Below are 16,460 nucleotides of genomic sequence, written 5' to 3' on the forward strand. Positions count from 1 at the left end.
TTTTTTGCAAAACAAACAAGAAAACAGACAACTTGAGCATGCATAACTATTCACCCCCCCACCACCAAAATTCAATACTTTGTAGAGCCACCTTTTGCAGCAATTACTGCTGCAAGTCTCTTGGGGTATGTCTCTATATGCTTGGTACATCTAGCCATTTGGGATGTTTTTCCCATTCTTCAAGGCAAAACTGCTCTAGCTCCATCAAGTTGGATGTGTTCCAATGGTGTACAGCAGTCATTAAGTCATACCACAGATTCTTAATTGGATTGAGGTCTGGGCTTTGACTAGGCCATTCCAAGATATTTAAATGTTCCCCTTAAACCACTCAAGTGTTGCTTTGGCAGTATGCTTAGGGTCATTGTTCTGCTGGAAGGTGAACCTCCGTCCCAGTCTCAAATCTCTGGAAGACTGAAACAGGTTTCCCTTGAGAATTTTCCTGTATTTAGCATCCATCAGTCCTTCAATTCTGACCAGTTTCCCAGACCCTGCTGATGAAAAACATCCCCACAGCATGATGCTGCCACCACCATGCTCCACTGTGGGTATGAGTTTCTCGGGGTGATGAGAGGTGTTGGGTTTGCGCCAGACATAGATTTTTCCTTGATGGCCAAAAAGCTACATTTTAGTCTCATCTGACCAGAGTACCTCCTTACATATTTTATATATTTTTATTTTACCTTTATTTATACAGGTTTTTCTCATTGAGATAATATCTATTTTCCAAGAGAGACCTGGTTATGTTTGGGGAGTCTCCCACATGCCTTTTGACGAACACCAAACGTGTTTTTTTGTTGTTATTTTCTTTAACCAATGGCTTTTTTTCTGGCCACTCTTCCGTAAAGCCCAGCTCTGTGGAGTGTACAGCTTAAAGTGATCCTATGGACAGATACTCCAATCTCCGCTTTGCAGCTCCTTCAGGGTTATCTTTGGTCTCTTTATTGCCTCTTTGATTAACACCCTCCTTGCCTGGTCCATGAGTTTTGGTGGGCGGCCCTCTCTTGGCAGGTGTGTTGTGGTGCCATAGTCTTTACATTTTTTTATAATGGGTTTAATGTTCAAAGTTTCTGATATTTTTTTATAACCCAACCGTGATCTGTACTTGGTCCGCTTGTTTGGTGGTGTCCCTTGCTTTGTGGTGTTGCAGACTCTGAGGCCTTTCTTAACTGGTGTATATATACTGAGATCATGTGACAGATCATGTGACATTGCACACAGGTGGACTTTATTTAAGTAACTATGTGACTTCTGAAGGTAATTGGTTGCACCAGATCTTATTTAGGGGCTTCAGAGCAAAGGGTAAATATGCACGCACAACTTTTTTGTTTTGTATTCTTTATTTTTTTCATTTCACTTCACCAATTTGGACTATTTTGTGTATGTCCATTACATGAAATCCAATTACAAATCAATTTAATGACGGGCTGTAATGCAACAAAATAGGAAAAACTCCAAGGGGGGTGAACACGTTTGCAAGGCATTGTATCATGGGAAAGATGAGCCAGATCCGCACTGGAATAAAGAGAGTCAAGACCCTGGGAAAACTGGCTTTCAAACAGCTGTAGAAAGGGAATCAGATTTTCTATGAGGACCTGAGAGAGTGTGGCATTGATGTCAGAGAAGCGTCCGTGTTCTCAGGAGTGTGCACACAGATCTTTAGAGAGGAGTGTATGCTGTACCAGGAGAAAGTGTTCATCTGAGCATCCAGGATTTTCTGGCTGCTTTATGTGTTTCTCACATTCGACAACGGCAATGTTATCCTTTTGGATGAACCACAAATCAACCTTTAGTCAAGATGAGAATTCTGAAATTAGCCGACATAAGTGTGCCGTGGAGAAGGCCTTACGGAGTGAGAGTGGGCACCTGGACCTGTTTCTCAGCTTCCTCCTCGGGCCTCTCGCTGGAGTCCAGTCACACTCGACTCAGAGGCCTTCTGACACAGACAAGAAGCAGCACACAGACCAATATGAGGATAGTGGAATACATCAAGGAGAATATCAGGGACATACCCTCAGGGAGATGCTTCAATCTGTTCCACTGTCTGAATGAGCTGAATGACAATTCTCTTGGTCAAACGCTACATGCAGAATGTCTCTCAGAGGCCAACCTCTCACCTGCTCAGTGGTCATCTCTGGTCTTTGTGTTGCTGACTTCAAAAGAGGAGCTGGATGTGTTTGACCTGAAAATATTCTCCAAATCACAGAAGGGGCTTCTGAGGGTGTCACGCCCTGATCTGTTTCACCCGCCTTTGTGCTCGTCTCCAACACCCTCCAGGTGTCGCCCATCTTCCCCACATATCCCCTTGGTATTTATACCTGTGTTTTCTGTCTGTTTGTGCCAGTTTGTCTTGTTTGTCTCAAGTCAACCAGCGGTTTGTCAGATCCTGTTTTTCCCCAGTCTCTCTTTTACCTTGACCTTCTGGTCTTGACCCTTGCTTGTTCTGACTCTGAGCCCACCTGCCGTCCTGTACCTTTGCCGCTACTCTGGATTATCGACCCCTGCCTGCCTTGACCTGTCGTTTCTCTGCCCCTGTTGTTGCAATAAACATTGTTACTTCAACACAGTCGGCACTTGGGTCTTACCTGAAACCTGATAGAGGGTTCTGCCAGTGGTCAAAACATTCAATACAGCTCTGTAGGTACATGTTAAAAACAGACAGAATATTCATATATATCAAAATAAAACATGAACACTACACTACAATTTTTCTCAAATGAGATGCTACACACAAACCCTGAACATTGCATATTTCTACATTCCATTTAGATTGAATGGGTGTAACCTCACAGAGAAAGTTGGCATCTTTATAATTACACTTTTCATTCTGTTGTAAACGTGTGAATGACATTTTACATTTGTACATTTTAGTCATTTAGCAGACGCTCTTATCCAGAGCGACTTGCATACAGTGCATAGATTTTTATACTTTTCCCCCCGTACCAGATGTATAGTGCCATATATTAAGCTCTCTGCAGGCTGTCAGGCTTCCTGGTCTCAGCAGAAGGTCAAACCCTTCCCACCTGGGAGAGCTGGAACCGAGTTACAATGACCCAGGAGACTCAAGAAGTGATGCTGCTTTCCGTTGGTCTGCTGGATCCTCACCAAAGACTTGAGAAACTGAAATATGTTGAGGGTTTGTGTCAAACTGTATTCATGTGACATTGACCGTGCGTGTGTGCGCGCGCGATACTGAAATATGGAATCATGGAAATGTTTTGTATTTTTCCCCCCAAAAGAGTCGTTGTAAAATCAAGACTTGTAAGTGAATGAACGAATGCATTTGATTTGACAATTCATATAAGACATCTTCTAATCCCTCCTGACGTGATACATGACAGTAGAGAAATGAACAGGGTTGGTTGACTCTATTGATGTGATAGGATCAACTAAAAAGATGCCAGTGAGCTCACACTAGATTGAAACACAACAGACAGAAAGCTCTTTCTGTCTGAAAAGAACAGAAAGGTGACACGGGTGATAGAGGAGCAGCCGTATCCTGATCACCCAGAGAGATTTGACTACAGCTCCTGTGTAGACAGGGTCTGACTGGGCGCTGTTACCGGGAAGCAGAGTGTAGCGTGTAAAGACTGGTATAGGACTGACATATAGAGGAAATAGAAGAAGAATGGGTTTTGACAGTTTTCTTGGATGCAATGACAAGTCGTGGTGCCTGAGCACATATAGTAACTGTTACACTGCCAGACACAATGATAAGAAGACTGACATACTTGTCCCCTTCTTCCCCTTCAGCTCCTACAGAGTAGGAGTGTATCTGGCGGCTGGCACTCTGAACTCCTACAGTCACCCCTGCACACATTCCAGACCATATTCACTGAGCCCCTCTTCCCAGGGTTTATGCTTTGGGATGTTGACTCCTCGGTTTCCCTGTGCCGGATAAAATGGTCTCCTGTGTTTCTGTTAATAAAACTGTGACATGCTGGGATATGTTTCCCTGTGAATATGACAGCACACACACACACACACACACCACATATTCTAGAATGTAATAACAGAATTCTACCAGGTTGTATAGTTTTTTTTTTGTCTTCATGTATCTGCCTTATTGTTGTAATAGTTACCTCTCAGTCGGTGCCCACTGGTTATGATTTGCATTTGGTTGAGTTGTCAGCTAACGCGAATTCAATGTGAAATCAACAAAAACATTTACCAAGTCATTGGATTTAGGTTCAAAGTTGATTACTTTTTGCAAGTCCAATTAGTTTCCCACGTTGATTCAATGTCATCTCATAGATTTTTGGGGTTGAAATGACATGGAAACAACATTGATTAAATCAGTTTCTGCCAAGTGAGCTGCCTAGATTGTGTTATTCAAGTGTGGTTACCTTTAAATTAATCGGACTCTTCCTAAAATACATTTTTGAAATTGTCAGTGTCATTTATGTTGACGCTTGTGTTTTTGTAAAATACAAAAATATACATAAGCATTGCAATACATCCTGGCCATGGACTAATCAGAGATCAGCCCATTTGTCTCTGTCTCTCTCCTCTCTCGCTCTTATCTTTGGACTCACCGGGGGGTGGGGGTGGGAGAAAAGAGGCTCACGTGGGAAGATAGAGACCATAGTCCACAGACACCCATCCATCACTATCGCTATTGGATAGTTGTGTAACTAAGCGATAAGGTTAAAGAAAATCGATTTAGTCACCACATAGGTCATTCCACATATTGTTCACTAGGGGGTACTGTTGCACTATTATGTAATCCATCATACAAACAGCTGACAGTTCCCACTGGGCACACGCTGGTTGAATCAATGTTGTTTCCACGTCATTTCAACAAAATTACGTTGAACTAACGTGGAATAGAAACTGTTCTCAGTGGGTTTATTCCTCTCTCGTCTCACTGAGCCTGGCACGAACACATAGTCTTTTCCTAGTGCACCTGCTCATTTGAGGTACCTTTTCCCTATAGTTGTCAATGGTTTAGACTAAATACCTACGTTCTTGCCTTATCATTTAGCCAAATCCAAGGGTACATGTTGCCTACTGCATAGGTTGCCAACTTCCCTATCCTCCTCATGGAGTGCTACCGGACCTTTGTTCCAACCCTTCTTTAACAACCCTGGTTCTACCAATCAGCAGCTTAACTGGACCTGGATTTGGTGAATATGGCGAGTTCAAGCAGGGATGGAACAAAAGCCTGTACACTCTCCAAGAGGAGGGTTGCTATGTTGGCAAACCCTAATGCACTTACTCAGAGTCAGATTACATATATTAGTATCGTAGGGATAGAACACATTAAATATATTATATTTCCATTGTTAAGAACCTCTTGTCTTGGTTGAAACCCCCAGGGTCAATATTGTGCAAGGTGGATACATAAATACATATTCAATCGGCATCGAGGTAACTATGTACCTCATTAAACATGTTCTTCATGTGTATGTTCGGGATTGATCTACTCAGAAGAACAAAGGTAGGAGGCATGGCCTCATTATCACCCTTGATCAAAGGTCACGGCGGGTGAATGATGTCAAATTAAACCACAGTGAACTTCAGACAAATAGTCTCTGATCAACATGATGTGAGATGCCACAGCACTGACTAACGCAGTAATAATGCTATCCCTCTGTGGCAGATTTTGCAACAACCTCTTTATAGGAACACAGAAATAGAGTGGGGAGACGGGCTTTTGTCATAGGGATTAGGAATGTCCTCAAATGTGCACCGCACAGGTGGGCAACAATTTAATAAATATTTCTTGCTGAAGACAAACCTGTTTTGGATGAAAGGTTCATATATGAGGCCATTTACTGTAAATGTCTATAAAGTTATTGTTGCACCAAGGCTTTCTAATGTTCTTGGCCCAAATGCGATCCAACAGGTGGATGAACCTCAGGATCGCTCTCTTGTGATTGGAGAAGGCAGATGGCTGCAGACTGCAGAGACCGTTGTTGAAAAGATGGACCACACACATATTTGGATATGCTTCCTTGAGATCTGTAGCAGAATTGCTTTATAGTATCTGTACCCAACATAAAACATTTCAGGCAAAACTCATGCTCATCGTTTTGGGTTAATCGATGCAAACATTAGCATCTGGTTGCTATAGCTTAAGTCTTTAAAAAAATAAGTATTTATTTTTATTTCACCTATATTTAACCAGGTAGGCCAGTTGAGAACAAGTTCTCATGTACAGCTGCGACCTGGCCAAGATAAAGCAAAGCAGTGCGACACAAACAACAACACAGAGTTACACATAAACAAATGTACAGTCAATGACTCAATAGAAAAATCTATGTACAGTGTGTGCAAATGTAGAAGAGTAGGGAGGTAAGGCAATAAATAGGCCATAGAGGCAAAATAATTACAATTTAGCATTAACACTGGAGTGATAGATGTGCAGATGATGATGTGCAAGTAGAGATATTGGGATGCAAAAGAGCAAGAGGATAAATAACAATATGGGGATGAGGTAGTTGGGTGTGCTACTTACAGATTGGCTGTGTACAGGTACAGTGATCGGTAAGCTGCTCTGACAGCTGAGGCTTCAAGTTAGAGAGGGAGATATAAGACTTCAGCTTCAGTGATTTATGCAATTCGTTCCAGTCATTGGCAGCAGAGAACTGGAAGGAAAGGCGGCCAAAGGAAGTGTTGGCTTTGGGGATGACCAGTGAAATATACCTGCTGGAGCGCATGCTACGGGTGGGTGTTGCTATGGTGACCATAGCAACAGTGAGCTGAGGGGGAGGGGGACAAGGCGGGGATTTACCTACCGAAGACTTATAGATGACCTGGAGCCAGTGGGTTTGGCGACGAATATGTAGTGGGGGCCAGCCAGCAAGAGCATACAGGTGGCAGTGGTGGGTAGCATATGGGGATTTGGTGACAAAACGAATGGCACTGCATCCAGACTACATCCAGTTTGCTGAGTAGAGTGTTGGAGGCTATTTTGTAAATGACATTGCCAAAGTCAAGAATAGGTAGGATAGTCAGTTTTACGAGGGTATGTTTGACAGCATGAGTGAAGGAGGCTATTTTGCGAAATAGGAAGCTGGTTCTAGATTTATTTTGGGATTGGAGATACTTAATGTGAATCTGGAAGGCGAGTTTACAGTCTAAGCAGACACCTAGGTATTTGTAGTTGTCCACATATTCTAAGTCAGAGTGTTGATGCTAGTCAGGTGGGCGGGTGCGGACAGCAATCGGTTGAAGAGCATGCACTTAGTTTTACTAGCATTTAAAAGCAGTTGGAGGCCACGGAAGGAGTGTTGTATGGCATTGAAGCTCGTTTGGAGGTTTGTCAGCACAGTGTCCAAATCTTGAAAGCCAGTGTCAGGTTCATTTGCTATGCACCAAACGGAAACAAAACAGACTGAAGAAGGAAGGGGCTACCAATGTTTTCAAACATTAACAGACACAACCCAGGTGGCACTTGCAGGTTCTCAACAAAAAAACCTGCCAAGGTAAGAAAAAAAAGAATTTTGTTTGTAAAAATGGTCACAGACCATTGACTATTGCCCTGGACAAAATCCACTGGCCATGATTACAGATCAATTACCACAAGATTGTGACAATTTAGTTCAAGGCTGTGTAATAAACTGGTCTCCTCTCCAGCATAGGGCAATTCGTAAGGGCAAGCTGTGCACTGATTTCTCAATGACTTTGGCATATGCTAATGAACCCCAGAGATTCCTCATTCGCACATAAATGTCTCCTGTTATGAATTAGATAACAATTGATACAAATGGGCATAATAGCCTCCAGTGTATCTCCTAGCTTCTGACCATTTTCTTACATACACAGCTCACGCTGACAATCCCCCACAGCATGGAGAAAATAGCTTTGTACATAGAAGCAAAGACAATAGAAATGCTTCCTCCCTTTCATTATATTCAGATCTACTTGGTTGGCATCCATTTTTTATTCATTTCCTGTTATTTGCTTGAGCATAGTGGAAGCAGGCTGGGATATGTTCCGGGTTGGCCTCTGAGAATAACATTGACGTATACACTGACATGGTGACTGAGTTCATCAGGAAGTGTATAGCGGATGCTGTTCCCACCGTGACTATTAGAACCTATCCAAACAAAAAAAACATGGATAGATGTCAGCATTCACACAATACTGAAAAAATTTTAACAGCCCAGTTTTGCCCTCCGTAAGGCAATCAAACAGACAAACATCAGTACAGAGACAAAGTGGAGTCGCAATTCAACGGCTGAGACACAAGACGTACTGTATGTGGCAGGGACTCCAGACAATCACGGATTATAAAGGAAAACCCAGCCATGTCACGGACACCGACGTCTTGCTCCCAGACAAGCTAAACACGTTCTTTGCCAGCTTAGAGGAAAACACAATGCCACCGACGCGGGCCACCTCTGCGGGCCACTGCTGCGGGCTGTCGCTCCCGAGTACTGTGAGCTCTCATTCTCCGTAACTGACATGAGGAAGACATTTAAGCGTGTTAACCCTCGCAAGGCCCAGATGGCATCCATAGCCACGTCCTCAGAGCATGCTCAGACCAGCTGGCTGGAGTGTTTACAGGCATATTCAATATCTCACTATTCCAGTCTGCTGTCCCCACTTGCTTCAAGATGTCCACCATTGTTCCTGTACCCAAGAAAGCGAAGGTAACTGAACTAAATTACTAGCCAAGGTCTATAGCCCCGTAGCACTCACTTCTGTAATCAGGAAGTTCTTTGAGAGGCTAGTTAAGGATCAAATCACTTCCACCTTACCTGACACCCTAGACCCATTGCAATTTGCATATCGCCCATATAGATCCCAGGATGACACAATCAGCATCGCACTGAAAACTGCCCTATCCCATCTGGACAAGAGGGATACCTATGTAAGAATTCTGTTAATTGACTACAGCTCAGCCTTCAACAACATAGTACCCTCCAAGCTCATCATTAAGCTTGGGGCCCTGGGTCTGAACCCTGCGCTGTGCAACTGGGTCCTGGACTTCCTGACGGCAGCCCCCAGGTGGTGAAGGTAGGAAACAACATCTCCACTCCGCTGATCCTCAAAACTGGGGCCCCACAAGGATGCGTTCTCAGCCCTCTCCTGTACGCCCAGTTCACCCATGACTGCGTGGCCATGCACACCTCCAACTCAAACATCAAGTTTGCAGATGACACTACAGTGGTAGGCTTGATTACCAACAGCGACAAGACAGACTTACAGGGAGGAGGTGAGGGCACTGGCGGAATGGTGCCAGGAAAATAAGCTCTACCTCAAAGTCAACAAAATGAAAGAGCTGATCGGGGACTTCAGGAGACAGCAGACATAGAACGTCCTCATCCACATTGAGGGCCAGAAAGGCCAAAGTTGAATTGGTGAAAAGTTCCTCGCCGTACACATCACTGACAATCTGAAATGGTCCACCCAAGCAGACAGCGCTTCTTCAACCTCAGGAGGCTGAAGAAATTTGGCTTGGCCCCTAAGACCCTCAAAAACTTTTATAGATGCACCATTGAGAGCATCCTATCGGGCGGTATCACCGCCTGGTACGGTAACTGCAACGTCCGAAACTGCAGGGCTCTCCAGAAGGTGGTGCAGTCTGTCCCACGCATCAACGGGGGCACACTGCCTGACCTCCAGGTGTCACAGGAAGGTTAAGAAGCTCATCAAGGACACCAGCCACCTGAGCCAAGGTCTGTTCAACCCTCTACCATCAAGAAGGTGAGGTCAGTCCATGTGCCTCAAAGCTGGGACCGAAAGACTGAAGGCCTTCAGACTGTTAAATAGTTACCACTAGCTGGCCTTTGCCCAGTACCCGGCCCTGAACTTTAGTCACTGTCACTAGCCGGCTACCACAAAGTTACTCAACCTTGCACCTTAGAGGCTGCTGCCCTATATATATATAGACACTGGTCACTTTAATAATGGAACACTGATTAATTTAATAATGTTTACATACGGTTTTACCCACTTCATACTGTATGTATACACTGTATTCCTATTCAACTATTGCTGTACATATAATATTCTATCCTTTGTATTCTTCAGATATGCTACATATTCTATCCATATACTGTCCATAAAGTCAATACATCCCGTCACACGTACAGTACCAGTCAAGTCTGGACACACCTACTCATTAAAGGGTTTTTATTTATTTTTACTATTTTCTACCATTATAGAATAATAGTGAAGACTCTCAAGTTCTGTCCTTCGATACTGACTAGTCTCCCAGTCCCTGCCGCTGAAAAACATCCCCACACCATGATGCATCCACCACCATGGTTCACCGTTGTGAAACCAATCTTGTTTTCATCAGACCAGATAATCTTGTTTCCTTTAGGTTCCATTTGGCAAACTCCAAGCGGGCTGGCATGTGCCTTTTACTACCATAAAGGCTTGATTGGTGGAGTGCTGCAGAGATGGTTGTCCTTCTGGAAGGTTCTCCCATCTCCACAGAGGAACTCTGGAGCTCTGTCAGAGTGACCATCGGGTTCTTGGTCACCTCCCTAACAAAGTCCATTCTCCCCCGATTGCTCAGTTTGGCTGGGCGGCCAGCTCTAGGAAGAGTCTTGGCGGTTCCGAACTTCTTCCATTTAAGAATGATGGAGGCCAATTTGTTCTTTGGGACCTTCAATGTTGCAGACATTTTTTAGTACCCTTCCCCAGATATGTGCCTCGACACAATCCTGTCTCAGAGCTCTACGGACAATTTCTTTGACCTCATGGCTTGGTTTTTGCTCTGACATGCATTGTCAACTGTAGAACCTTATATAGACAAGTGTGAGCCTTTCCAAATCATGTCCAATCAATTGAATCGACCACAGGAGGACTCAAATCAAGTTGTAGAATCATCTCAAGGATGATCAATGGAAACAGGATGCACCTAAACTCAATTTCGAGATCCATAGCAAAGGGTCTGAATACTTATATAAATAAGATATTTCTGTTTTTTAAAAATCTTTCATTAATTTGCAAACATTTTTAAACACTTGTTTTCACTTTGTCCTTATTGGGTATTGTGTGTAGACTGGTGATGATATACACAATGTTTTATTATTAATGAATAATTTCCTAATGCATTGTATAAAGTCTGAATACTTTCAAATGCACTGTGTGTATATATATATATATAACTATTTTGAATAGTTTAACACTTTTTTGGTTACTACATGATTCAATATGTATTATTTAATAGTTTGGAGGTCTTAACTATTATTCTACAATGTAAAAAATAGTCCAAATAAAGAAAAACCCTTGAATAAGTAGGTGTGTCCAAACCTTTGACTCGTACTGTATATATACTCCGGACACCAACATTGCTCGTCGTAGTATTTCTATATTTCTTAATTCCATCCTGTTACTTTTTACATTTGTGTGTATTGCTGTGTATTGTTAGATATTACTGCATTGTTGGAGCTAGGAACACAAGCATTTCGCTACACCCACCTGCTAAATATGTGTATGCGACCAATACAATTTTATTTTATACTTTTTACTGAATGCAAAATAATGTACCATTTTAGGATGATTAAGCTGAACTTGGAATTCTAGTTGAAAAATGAGTGACAAAGAAAAGGCATTACGGAGATAAGCAAATAGCAGGGCTGACTTGAAGCAATGGAGAATTTACATCTAACGAAAAAGGCTTTTATCTCGTTGAATAAAATGGCTTGTGAGGAAATGTGCTTTTCAGACAGTATTTCAACTAATTAAACTATTTCAATCAAGACGTTGGAAAGCAAGAAAGATTTTTTACTGACTTGTCATTTCAGAATATAATTGGGAATGAGCACACTGATGTTTTCGAGACGATTGACAATGTTTTGCTTCTTTTTACAAAAATCCCAGTCTCATCTTCACCCATCTAACTTTCTCACTTTCAAGCTTATTCACGCTATAGCAGTAAAAAAAAATATTAATGATACATTTGTAGTCAATTACTGATCTACGGAGAAATGTCCTTCGCTTGTGTCTGTAAAATGATCAACAAATAAACAAATTAATTTGAGTCCCATAGAACTATGGTAGGGTGTGGTGATACTGTAAGTGTATACACTACCGGTCAAAAGTTTTAGAACAACCTCTCATTCAAGTGTTTTTCTTTATTTTTTACTATTTTCTACATTGTAGAATAATAGTGAAGACATCAGAACTATTAAATAACACATATGGAATCATGTAGTAACCAAAAAAGTGTTAAACAAATCAAATATTTTATATTTGAGATTTGTCAGTAGCCACCCTTTAACTTGATGACAGCTTTGCACACTCTTGGCATTCCCTCAACCAGCTTCATGAGGTAGTCACCTGGAATGCATTTCAATTAACAGGTGTGCCTTGTTAAAAGTGAATTTGTGTAATTTCTTTCCTTCTTCATGTGTTTGAGCCAATCAGTTGTGTTGTGACAAGGTAGGGGGGTTATACAGAAGATAGACCTATTTGGTAAAAGACCAAGTCCATATTATGGCAAGAACAGCTCAAATAAGCAAAGAGAAACAACAGTCCATCATTAATTTAAGACATGAAGGTCAGTCAATAAGGAACATTTCAAGAACTTTGAAAGGTTCTCAAGTGCTGTGGAGAAAAACATCAAGCTCTATGATGAAACTGGCACTCACAAGGAATACCACAGGAATGGAAGACCCAGAGTTATCTCTGCTGCAGAGGATAAGTTCATTAGAGTTTCCAGCCTCAGGAATTGCAGCCCAAATAAAAGCTTCACAGAATTCAAGTAACAGACACATCTCAACATCAACTGTTCAGAGTTGACTGTATGAATCAGGCCTTCATGGTAAAATTACTGCAAAGAAACCAGTACTAAAGGACACCAATAATATGAAGAGACTTGCTTGGGCCAAGAAACATGAGCAATGAACATTAGACTGGAGGAAATATGTCTGGAGTCCAAATTGGAGATTTATGGTTCCAACCGCCATGTGTTTGTGAGACTCGGTGTGGGTTAACGGATGATCTCCGCATGTGTATTTCCCACCATAAAGCATGGAGGAGGAGGTGTGATGGGGCTTTGCTGGTGACACGGTCTGTGATTGATTTAGAATTCAAGGCACACTTAACCAGCATGGCAACCACAGAATTCTGCAGCGATACACCATCCCATCTGGTTTGGGCTTCGTGGGACCTTCATTTGTTTTTCAACAGGACAATGACCCAACACACCTCCAGGCTGTGTAAGGGCTATTTGACCAAGGAGAGTGATGGAATGCTGCATCAGATGACCTGGCCTCTACAATCCCCTGACCTCAACAAATTGAGATGGTTTGGGATGAGTCAGACCGCATTGTAAAGGAGAAGCAGCCAACAAGTGCTCAGCATATGTGGGAACTCCTTGAAGACTGTTGAAAAAGTAATCCAGGTGAAGCTGGTTGAGAGAATGCCAAGAGTGTGCAAATCTGTCATCAAGTCAAAGTGTGGCTATTTGAAGAATCTCAAATCTCAAATCTATTTTGATTAGTTTAACACTTATTTTGCTGTGTGTTATTTCATAGTTTTGATGTCTTCACTATTATTCTACAATGTAGAAAATAGTAAAAATAAATACAAACCCTTGAATGAGTAGGTGTTCTAAAATGTTTGACTGGTAGTGTAGATCTAGAGCCGGGTAGAAATTGCTTATAGGCACAGATCTAGGGTCAGCTTATCATCATCCAACACAAACCTAAGATCAGCTTTCTAGGGCCAAAACAAATTGAAGTAACCCAACCCTGCCTTGTTGCCGTTCACCTTCAGCAGAAAATAATATGTCCACTTTTGGCCTTCAAAACACTGCTTCCACACAGATACTTCCTCTCACAGGCCACTCTGTTATCAAAGGAGGGGGGGGAAAAACTCTTTCTCATTAACCAACCTGCCTCCTCTGATCCCACTCAATGAGGTGAGATAGATTGAATGCGGGTCTGACCCGAATGGTTTTAATTCAACAACCATGGGGCTCCCAAAAAGAAAACCTGCATACATAATAGCCAGAGAGGTTGTTATTATGCTAACCTTAATTGATTCATTTGAATTATAAAATGAGATTTTTCTATTCTCTCCCGGTATCAAAGACAACCTGCATCGCATGGGAAATGGCACTCGGCAAACGGCGGGCAGGAGCTTTCATGTTGAAGAAAGGAGAGGATTCTGTTTGGAGTTATTCAGCATGTTCTTTGTTTTGTTGGATACTCAACACTTGAATGACAATGGATAAAAATGTGCATGGTTTATGATAGCATCTCTCTCTCTCTCTCTCTCTCTCTCAAAAGAATCCTGGAACATTTTGCATCTCACAACCCTGTTCTGCACCTACGTATCCTATATTTTTGTAACACATGCCCATTTGAGTGTGAGAAAATTACCCGGCAATGAAATATGTTAACAGGAGTTGACAATGAAGCAGAAACAGACTAAGAATACAAATAAAATGGTCACATGGTTGTAAATAAATCTTTTAAAAGTACACCTATGTGACATTGACATAATGAGCTGTGCTATGTGAGCTGTGCTATGGAATCGTATCAAACGGATAAAAAGCCCCCAACTAATCAACAATTTCACATGCTGTGGGAAAAAAATCCATAGAGACTAGAGACATTAAAATAATCATAGCCAATTACAATTCCTAGCTTTGTTGTTACAGACATCTGTGTTCCTGCGAGATTGTGTTACTGCCTTTGGTCTTCCTCTGCCCTCTCACGCTCAAAATAGAACCATGTTGTTTACCTAATTAATCATTTTGTCCCACTTACAGTTATAGCTTTTTTGAAGTGATACATCATATAAAAAAGTAGCACAGAATCACTAGATTAAAAAAGTGAATTAAAGTCTAGAACCATTGAAATGTTAATGAGGTGAGAATTTTGTCGCAAACACATGTAGGCCGCTGCACAATTGAAAATCATTATTTCTCTCAAAATATTCAGAATCTATAATGTCTGTCAGTTATCACGGAACCCACTGAGCCTCCATATATATATGAAGTTACCCATACATCTACCTCATTAACAGTAAGGCCTATATTTAATCCTTAGCGCTGAAGATCCGAGCTGTAGCGCAATAAAAATCTAAAGGCAGTGTTCCTGCACTCACAGAGACTGCATTCACGCTGCATATTTTGGCTCAATCGGAAATTCCCTGTAAAGTTTAACCAAGTGTTAACGCGGATTTTTGGCACTATGGAAAAAAGACAATGGAAATACAACATGGAGAACATGAAAAACGTGGTTACAGACAGTTGCAAGACTGTTTGAGACTTCGGCCCATTTGTTGTTTTGCTAGACCTTTAACCCTTGTGTGGTGTTCATGTTTTTGTTATTCACCCAATGTTCCTGCACTCACGGAGACATGGTTAGCTGGGGACATGCTGTCGGAGTCCGTACAGCCAATAGGATTTTCAAACATCTCTCTGGTAAGAAGAAGGGCGGGGGTGTAAGTTTCATGATTAACAACTCATGGTGTAATTGTAACAACATACAAGAACTCAAGTCCTTTTGTTCACCTGACCTAGAAATCCTCACAATCAAATGCCAACGGAATTATCTCTCAAGAAAACTATCCTCGGTTATTGTCACAGCCGTGTATACAGTTGAAATCGGAAGTTTACATACACCTTAGCCAAATACATTTAAACTCAGTTTTTCACAATTCTTGACATTTAATCCTAGCAAAAATTCCCTGTTTTAGGTCAGGTAGGATCACCACTTTATTTTAAGAATGTGAAATGTCAGAATAATAGTAGAGAGAATTATTTGCCTACCCCCTCGTGCCTTTTGCACACAATGTATATAGACTCCCCTTTTTTTTCTACTGTGTTATTGACTTGTTAATTGTTTACTCCATGTGTAACTCTGTGTTGTCTGTTCACACTGCTATGCTTTATCTTGGCCAGGTCACAGTTGCAAATGAGAACTTGTTCTCAACTAGCCTACCTGGTTAAATAAAGGTGAAATAAAATTAAAAAAATGTAAAATTATTTCTGCTTTAATTTCTTTCATCACATTCCCAGTGCGTCAGAACTTTACGTACACTCAATTTGTAATTGGTAGCATTGCCTTCAAATGTTTAACTTGGGTCAAACGGGTAGCCTTCCACAAGCTTTGGGTAGCCTTCCACAAGCTTCCCACAATAAGTTGGGTGAATTTTGGCCCATTCCTCCTGACAGAGCTGATGTAACTGAGTCAGGTTTGTAGGCCTCCTTGTTTCCACAAGCTTTTTCTATAGGATTGAGTTCAGGGCTTTGTGATGGCCACTCCAATACCTTGACTTTGTTGTCCTTAAGCCATTTTGCCACAACTTTGGAAGTATACTTGGGGTCATTGTCCATTCGGAAGACCCATTTGCGAACAAGCTTTAACTTCCTGACTGGTGTCTTGAGATGTTGCTTCAATATATCCACATAACTTTCCTACCTCATGTTGCCATCTATTTTGTGAAGTGCACCACTCCCTCCTGCAGCAAAGCATCCCCACAACATGATGCTGCCACCTCCGTGCTTCACGGTTGGGATGGTGTTCTTCGGCTTGCAAGCC

The sequence above is a fragment of the Oncorhynchus kisutch genome, linkage group LG1 (assembly GCF_002021735.2).
Source record: "Oncorhynchus kisutch isolate 150728-3 linkage group LG1, Okis_V2, whole genome shotgun sequence".
NCBI classification, from domain to species: Eukaryota; Metazoa; Chordata; class Actinopteri; order Salmoniformes; family Salmonidae; genus Oncorhynchus; species Oncorhynchus kisutch.